The sequence below is a fragment of the Lycium barbarum genome, chromosome 7, assembly GCF_019175385.1.
Source record: "Lycium barbarum isolate Lr01 chromosome 7, ASM1917538v2, whole genome shotgun sequence".
Lineage (NCBI taxonomy): Eukaryota > Viridiplantae > Streptophyta > Magnoliopsida > Solanales > Solanaceae > Lycium > Lycium barbarum.
The window spans coordinates 27,894,741-27,904,337 of NC_083343.1; the positions used below are offsets into that span (position 1 = coordinate 27,894,741).

The 9,597-nt window shown below is 42.4% G+C and overlaps 1 non-coding gene across 1 annotated transcript; it reads right to left on the bottom strand.

The window, feature by feature from the left end:
• Window positions 1-1,916: 1,916 nt before the first annotated feature.
• On the bottom strand, window positions 1,917-2,023 carry LOC132604745 (small nucleolar RNA R71). Its single transcript, XR_009568847.1, has one exon. It is a non-coding gene; the product is annotated as a small nucleolar RNA R71 (small nucleolar RNA).
• Between the last annotated feature and the right edge of the window lie 7,574 nt (window positions 2,024-9,597).

A 9,597-nucleotide genomic window follows, 5' to 3' on the forward strand; every position in this document is an offset into this window, starting at 1 on the left:
AAAGCAAGTTTATGTGATTTTACGTGGTTTTTAGTGTTTTTCAGGAAACGGAACAGATTCGGAATGAAAACAATTGAAAGTGCAGAAGAGGTCGTAAACTCAGTTTACGGTCCGTATTCTCAAATACGGGTCGTATTCCATGGGCGTATTAAAGAATAAGAGAACCAGAAAGGCAGCCTGAAGACATGGTGATTTACGAATAACTTTTACGGACCGTATTCCACTTTACGGTCCGTATTTCAAAGCGTATTTAACCATTCGATCATTTGGCAGAAAGTCGGAGTTTTGGAAGTTGAAAGACGACTGGGCAGTTTACGGGCCGTAAACCAATTTACGGTCCGTATTTCAAGAATATTGAAGTTGCTCAAAACTGGAAGGACGACTTGGTCGTAAATTGGTTTACGGTCCGTATTTCACTTTACGGACCGTATTTCGTATCGACGGGACCAAAGTGCAAATCTGCAACTTTCACGTTTTCACAACTTATAAATAGTCATTGTAGGGTTTTAATAGTTATCAGTTATTATATTTTTGTCTCTTGACTTAGAACATTAAATACTCTCTAGTTTTTAAAGGTTCAAACATCAATTCAAGTATTATCAATTCCTCTTTTCTTCCAAAGTAAGCAATTATGAATTCTTCAATTTCTTATTTCTTGTTCTTTGTCATGAGTAGCTAAATTCCCTTACTAGGGTTGTGAAACCAATGATGGGTGTTTTGTGATTGGGTTTGTGATTGACATACACATAATGGATTATTAGGGTTTATTTATTATTCATTCTTCATTCATAATTAATGGTTGCAAACATTGATTAAAGCCATAAACCTTGTTTTATTTGGGGAAAATAATTAGGGTTGGTAAGAATAAATAACAAGGACTCAAAGCTTTAAACTTTGTTTAATAAATTCACTTAGTAATAAGATGAATTTACTTGGCATGATTAATCGTTCTTCATAGTTACTTTCTTATATTTGGAAAAATCATAGAAAGAGATAATCTTTATTTGTTGGGAAATAGTAGAGATTCATATAGAGATTAAGTGCATTCATACAATGATCCATTAGAAGTATATCGAGATCAATACCCATGATCATACACTCTATCTAACGGGGACACAACCTTAGTTTCTTTTACCATAAATTTCCACCAAAGCAAGTAGATAGCAATTAGTTGTAGAAAAACCAACTATTACCAAAATCATCAGATTAAGACATTAGACCTAAAACTTTGCATCCTACGACTTTAGTAACCTTTTCACACCATATGCCCTATGAGATTCGACCCCAACCTTGTTGGGTTACTATATTTGACAACGTCCGCGTTATACCATTAATAGATGTAATTTGAGCGTATCAAATTTTGGCGCCGCTGCCGGGGAATACGGTTTTGAAATTACTAAATAGTGTTTGCTATATTGAAGTCTTTTGCTTATTCCATCACACCTTGTTTGCTACTCTGTGTAAACCAGGTGAACATGAATCAGAATTAGCAAAATCAACGTGCTGGCAACCAGGGGAATCGATTGAACAATAAAGCGAATGAATCAGATGATGAGAATATTTTCACTGACCTTGTTGCAGAGAAGGACTATGCATCTGCTATTGTTCAGCCTCGAGTTGCAGCTGCTAGCGTGAAAATTGATTCCTCTCTATACTAGTTGTTGAAGCTTGAGGGATACTTTCGGAACTCTACCGAGAATGACCCTCAACTTCATTTGCAGAATTTTATAGATGCGTGTGCTAATCACATCCAGAACAACATTCCACAAGATGTTATTCGGTTGAGGTTATTCAAATATTCCTTAACCGGGAAGGCAAGAACATGGTTTGAGAAGCTGCCCCGAAATTTGATTACTTCATGGGCAGAGATGGTGACTGCTTTTCTCACAAAATGGTACCCCCCTAGCAAGAAGGCTGAAATTTGTGACAAGATATATGAATTCAAGCAGTGATCGGGGGAACAACAATATGAAGCCTGGGAGAGATTCAAGGAGTATTTGCAGAAGAGCCCGAATCATGGTTTTTCGGAACACATATTAATGGAGAAGTTGTACCGAGGGCTAGATCCAGAGACACAGTCAGTTGCTAATAATGCAGCTGATGGTTATTTCATGAACAAAACCTTTCGACGAGTGACCAACATACTTAACAAGCTGACGACTCATAATCAGGCTTGGCACTCAAACAATGCTGATGTGGTACCATATGGTAGTGCTATGAACCAGAATATCGTAAAGGAGAATCAAGACACCCAGCAAACACTGGTAGAACTTGCGACAAATATCTCCTTGCTAATGAAGAAGTTTGATGAATCCCAGATCAAGAAAGAAAATGTTTGTGAGGATGATACAGTTTTTCCAAAAGGGATGTACCACACTCAAGATGGTCCGTTCCATGATGGGCCACCTATGCAGGTTGAAGATGCTAATTATGTTAATAACTCTCAAGGGGGTTACCAAAGACAGAATTACCAAGGTGGCTATTAGAATTAGAATCAATGGAGACCTTAGCAAGGTAAAGGTGCTTACAACAACTCTGGGAACTACAACAATAATTATGGTGGTGCGAACTAAGGGAGCTACAACAACAGCAACAATTTCGGGAACAAAAGTTCCAATCCTTATATACCACCGAAAGGGCAGTCAACAGAGCAAGGTAGTTCGAAGGTTGAATCAATGCTTGAGAAGATTCTGGCAAATCAATCTAAGTCTGAAAGGACTTTATCTGGGATGACAAAAATAGTGGGTTCCCATACAGTGGCTATTCAAAAGCTTGAGTCACAGATGAGGGATATTTCTAGAGAGCAGCACACTCCTAAAAAGGAAGGACTTCCGAGTGACACTATTCTTTGTGATTCTTGACTGTGCTGTTGATCGGGACATTCCTATTATTCTAGGGAGACCTTTCCTTGCTACAGGGAGATCTCTGATAGATTCGGAGAAAAATGAAATCAAGTTCCAAGGCAACGATGAAGAAGTGACTTTTCAGGCTAGCAAAGGGATGAAGTTACCAAGTGCTTACGAGAGTATTTCGGTAATTGATTCGTTTGATGTTGTTGATGAAGAAGTGGAGTTCAAGATGGAAGAAGAAAGTTTGGGTGAAGCTCTAGCTGGTATTCTTATGAATTTCGATGCAGAAGACATGGAAGGCTATGAGGAGACAGTTAATTCACTTCTTAGGTTGGGCTCATATTCATACCACCCAAAGAAGCTAAATCTTGATCTGGAAAATAGAACAACTCCTCCAGCAAATCCTTCGATCATTGAGCCACCTAAGTTGGAGCTTAAGCATCTCCCATCACATCTAAAATATGAGTTCCTTGGTCCGGACAATACATTACCGGTGATTGTTTCAGCCCTATTGACTGAGGAGCAGATTTTACAACTTTTGGAGGTGTTAAGGAAGTATAGGCGTGCTATTGGTTGGACCATAGCAGACATTCGAGGTATTCCATCTGGGATCTGTGAGCATAAAATCCAGTTGGAAGAAGATAGCAAACCTAGTGTAGAGCATCAGAGGCGACTGAATGAGACTATGTAAGAGGTCGTCAAGAAAGAGATCATCAAATGGTTAGATGCAGGAGTAGTTTACCCAATTACTGATAGTAAATGGGTGATCCCAGTCCAATATGTTCCTAAGAAGGGCGGCATCACTATTGTGCCGAATGTAAAGAATGAGTTGATCCCAACCAGAACTGTCACCGGATGGAGAGTTTGCATAGACTATCGCAAGCTCAACACAGCCACTTGCAAGGTCCATTTCCTCATGCCCTTCATTGATCAGATGCTTGATAGGATAGCGGGGAGTTCTTACTATTGCTTCCTTGATGGTTATTCGGGCTACAATCAGATCAACATTGCTTTGGAAGATCAGGAGAAGACCACTTTTACTTGTCCTTATGGGACGTTTGCATTTAGCCGGATGCCTTTTGGTTTGTGTAATGCACCAGCCCCTTTTTAGAGGTGCATGAAGTCAATTTTCTCTGACATGGTAGAGGATTTCTTGGAAGTGTTCATGGATGACTTTTCTGTTGTGGGTGATTCGTTTGAAGATTGTCTTGGCTATCTGGGTCAAGTGCTGAAAAGATGTGAGGAGACAAATCTCGTGCTAAATTAGGAGAAGTGCCATTTTATGGTGAAGGAAGGAATCGTCCTTGGTCACAAAATCTCTGAAAAGGGAATCGAGGTCGATCAAGGAAAAATTGATGTGATTGTAAATCTTTCACCACCCATCTCGGTCAAAGGTGTCCGAAGTTTCTTGGGACATGCTGGGTTCTACAGGCGCTTCATCAAAGATATCTCCAAGATTGCCAACCCAATGTGCAAGCTTCTTGAAAAAGAGGCGAAGCTTGCGTTCGATGATAAGTGCCGGAAGGCGTTTGAGAAGTTAAAAGAGCGTCTCACTACTGCTCCTATTATTGTTGCTCGTGACTGGTCCTTTCCATTTGAATTGATGTGTGATGCTAGTGGTTTTGCAATAGGTGCTGTGCTTGGGCAGAGGCACAATAAAATTATGCACCCGATCTATTATGCAAGCAGAACACTGAATGCTGCCCAGATGAATTACACAGTGACGAAGCAATAGCTGTTTGCCATTGTGCTTGCTTTTGAGAAATTTCGAGCCTACTTGTTGGGGTCCAAAGTAGTGGTTTACACTGATCATGCAGCCTTGAGATACCTCATGGCAAAGAAGGAAGCAAAGCCACGACTGATCAGATGGGTGCTATTGTTGCAAGAGTTTGATTTTGAGGTGAAGGACCGCAAGGGCACTGAAAACCAGGTTGCTGACCATCTCTCTCGGCTTGAAGAGGCTGGGATACCTTTTGATGAGCTTGATATAGATGATGCTTTTTCGGATGAGAAGGTGTTGGCTGTGTTAATGGAGGTGGCACCGTGGTATGCTGACATTGCCAATTATTTGGTAACAGGAATAGTTCCAGAAGATATCAAAGCCTACCAAAAGAAGAAATTCTTGCGGGATGCTCGGCCGTACTATTGGGACGAGCCTTATTTGTTCCGAACATGCGCTGACAACATCATTCGGCGTTGTGTTCCTGAAAGTGAAGTGGTGGCGATTCTAAAGACGTGCCATGACTCTCCTGTTGGGGGTCATCATAGCAGAAACCGGACTGCGGCTAAGGTACTTGAGTGCGGCTACTACTGGCCGACCATCTTTCATGATGCTAATCTATTAGTGCAGTCCTATGATCAATGTCAAAGGCAAGGGAATATCGGCAGAAGGCAAGAGATGCCTATGAATTTTGTTATGGAGGTAGAAGTGTTCAATGTCTGGGGGATTGACTTTATGAGACCCTTTGTGAGTTCAGGTGGTATGAAATACATCTTGGTTGTTGTGGATTATGTGTCAAAATGGGTAGAAGTTGTGGCTTTACCTAATAACGAGGCCAAGAGTGTCATGGGGTTCCTCAAGAAGAACATATTTACTCGCTTTGGTACTCCGAGGGCTATAATCAGCGATGGTGGTTCCCATTTTTGTAATAGAGCTTTCGCGGGACTGATGGAGAAATATGGGGTCAAACATAGGGTAGCAACACTGTATCATCCTCAGACAAGTAGGCAGGTTAAAGTGATCAATAGGGAGATCAAGAGTATTTTAGCAAAAACAGTAAATTCAAATAGAACTGATTGGGCCCGCAAGCTCGATAATGCTCTATGGGCATACTGGATTGCCTTCAAGACTCCGATTGGGACTTCACCCTTTAAGCTTGTGTTCGGAAAAGCTTGTCACTTGCCGGTTAAACTTGAGCACAAAGTTATGTGGGCGCTGAAGAAAATGAATATGGATTGGGAGGAAGCAACCAAGCTTAGGTTGTTTCAACTAAATGAGATAGATGAGTTTCGGTACCGGGCATATGAGGGTGCAGCACTATATAAAGAAAGGATGAAGCAATACCATGACAAGAAGATCCCGAAGCGAGAGCTCTACAAGGGTGATCCTGTATTGCTATTTAACTCTCGGTTGAATTTGCTACCTGGAAAGCTAAAATCAAGGTGGTCCGGTCTGCTTGAGGTGGTAGGTGTTTCACCCCATGGAGCGATTGAGTTAAAATCCGGAGATGGAACTCAGACATTTAAGGTGAATGGGCAAAGATTGAAGCACTATCACGGGATGGTTTTGGAGGATAGGATTGTTGACAGATACCGGTTGATGCACCTCGGAACGAACAATGATCTGGTGTACCAGGATAAGGAGTGAATGGTCACCACCGTCGTGCCGCGACGTTAAATCAAGCGCTTCTTGGGAGGTAACCCAAGTGTAATGTTTATTTTTCTTTTCTTTGTTTTTTTATTACATATAGGGTAATGGTTGTTTTGGTGCAGGAATATATTGCAGAAAATATTGCTGAATAACAGGTAAGTTAAGTAGTAAGAGATTGTTTCGCAACACTGCAAAATACGCCTGCAGTTTACGGACCGTATTTCACAATACGGCTCGTAAAATGGGGCGTATTTAACAATGTCACAAAACAGTAAGCACTGTAATGCAACATGACAGTTTACGACTATGGAAGACGGACTGTATTGTGAAATACGGTCCGTAAATCTGATCGTAATCTTTCATGAGACAATACAGTGTACTGCCCACATCAACATCTCTAAATACGGGTCGTAAATCACTTTACGGACCGTATTTAGAATTAAAAAAAAAACGTTGTAAATACAAGAGAGGGCAGCGATTTAAATCACGGGCAGAGAGAACCGTTTCACTCCATTTAACTTCTCTCTCCATTAACTCACCTCTAAATCAACTTCCTTCCTTAACTTCCCTCCTTCTCAACCCCCATGATTTCCCACCAAAAACCCATCATCTTCCATTTTCAAAACTCCATAAATACACAACTCACACTCAAAAATAAACCCACTCTCACAAAATTTGTAATCTCTCTACCCTGGGTTTAAATTTGGTTGTGCTTGAAGTTGTGCTCTCAAAGTTTTTACTTATTGTGATATGTTGGTTCATCATAAAAAGGTATGATCGACACTCTCCACTCTTATTTTACAGCAGTGAGTTTGAACTTGATGGTAAGTATTGATTAGGCTAGGTTTTGTGAAATTAAGTGCTTGCTTACCTTGGTTAATGATCTTGTGTGGGGATAACAATGTTAAATTCTTTTAATTCTCTTGGGAAGTAGTTAATAAACCCAAATGGGTTGGAGGGCATTCCATACTTTAAAATTCAAAATTTGAAGTTTTGGTCTGCCTACAATTAGCTTGACTCTTGAGGGATTTATGAAAAGTTGGTAGCAAATTGGGTGAAGTCTGAGTAACCTAACCCCAAAACAATGTGAAACCGAGATGTGTAACGAAATCCTGAAATCAAAACATATTCTCTGTCTGTAATGCGAAAAACAATCATACTTTACGGACCGTATTTCAGCTTACGGTCCATCTTTAAGCATTTCACTAAGGGACAGAAAGGTCTCCAAGAACATGAGCAGTTTACTATCTCAGTTTACGGACCGTAAACTGAGTTTACGGTCAAAGACATAACACAGTTTTTGTGCACAGTCAGTTTGTTTTATTTTTGATCAGATGTTCCATGGTAGCTAATATGATGTGTCTTTTTCAGGAAGGGGTCATAAAAGGAGAGCAAGGAAAGCAGGGGGCAAAAGCACTGGCACAAGAAATAAAGCGCGCTCGGATTCAAGGTTGATAGATGAACCCTTCAATTCGGAAGGGGAACAATCAGGATCCAGGTGCGCAGAGGTTATACCGCCACCAAAGGTCAGGAGGGCCCCCATGCAAGGCACATCGGCAAGGCCATCACAGCCCCCACCTATGACCCGGTCCAAGTCTGCGTCGGAAGCCTCCCAGTCTGAAGAGGGGGATTCTGACGCGGAAGTATCAAGTAGGGGGGCAGCCCACCAAACGGATCAGGAGAGTGACTTAGCAGGGCCAAGTGATGGTAATGATCCGGATGATGGTACGCCGCAAGAGGGTCATAAACTGGCCGTCAGGACCAAACGGCTGGAGGAAGGAAAACTTTGGTTCTCGGTCAAAGGGTCAAAAAAATTGTATGACCAATGGATGGCTGGGACAGAAACTGGGGGACAGCCGCAGCGGAAAATATTTGAGGAGCGGGGACTGATTTTCGATGGTATCTCGGCTCATACACAGCTGGATGATACCATCAAAATGTACAAGCTGGATGTGTTCACTCATGAGCCGGGAGACTATGCTCTGCACATTGTGCGGAAATTCTATGCATCATATGGGGTTGTGTTGATATCAATGAAGAAGCCGAGTTGTGCTTGGCATGAGATACCCATTCTGGAGAATGTGACAGTCCGGAACTCACTTGTCGATATTTCCTCCAAAGCCATCAACAAAGTCCTATTCGGTAATGATTTTATGGCACCCACTGATCTGAGCCTGTTCCTAGACAAACGAGACAGGAAAGACAAGAAACCTGTGCGGGAATAAACTGCTGCGATTATCACATCTGAGCCACATAAGCAAAAATGGACTAATGATGGGAGAATCAAGATTGCAAAAAGTTATTTGTCCACGGAAGCTAAGTTTTGGTGGACGTTCCTACGGTACAGTATCACTCCAACCTAGGCGGATAATACCCTCTCCACCAGTCAGGCAGTCACTATTGCCTCGTTGATGTCAAAGTATCCGATGAATATTGGGGAGCTAATAGCTGAGGAGCTGCCTGTGCGGTCACACAAGCCCAACTAGAACATGGTATTTCCGTGTCTTATCACGGAATTATGTAGACGGGCAAGGATATTTCAGCTTCCAGAATGGGACGACACCATCATAGCTGCTCGTATGGGTGATTGGAGGAAGAATAAGGTAAAGAGAAAGAAGGACCAAGAGGCAGATCATTCCGGTGATGACGACGACACTCAGTTAGATCTGAGTCTGAGCCATGCTTATGGGACTGACCCAGTAGAGTCTGAGATTGGTGTTGTTACTACTGAGACTGATGCTCCCACTACAGGTGTCCCAGATACTGTCGATACACCGGCTTGTACATCCACGCTGGGTATTTCTGAGGCAAGGCCTCCATCACCACCTCCGACCACAGGGCCCTCTTTCGGGGTCTGCCACTGCCGCTGAGACAGCCGAGCCTGCTGATCCAGAGCTGGAGTTCCTGCACTTCAGCCATGCTAAGTACAGCCAGATTGCAGTCAAATCAGTGAGGGCTAAAAGGAAAGTAGGAAAAATCTTGCAACAATTTAAGCCGAAAGTGGTGAAAATCGTGCAGTAGTTGGTTACAGAGGCGACCACAGAAATTCGTGCGGAGTTCGAGAAAAAACACGAAGTGTATCAGGCTAGACTAGATAGTTTTGAGTCGAAATTATTAACTCGAGAGCAGACCAAACCCGGTGGGGAGTCTGTCTCGTTGAGGAGTGAGTTGGATAAGCTGAAGAAGGAGCTTGAGGCACTCAAAGTGCAAGGTATGGTAGCCGCACCAGTGCCAGCACCAAGTGCCATTTTGCCTAATACGCTTAAGGTGCTGGATCTGATGGATTCTGAGGAGAAAGCGGAGGATGCCGAACCCTTTGTTCGTCATACAGGAAAGAGGGTCTGTGAGCCATCTGAGGACCCAGAGGAGTTAGCCAAG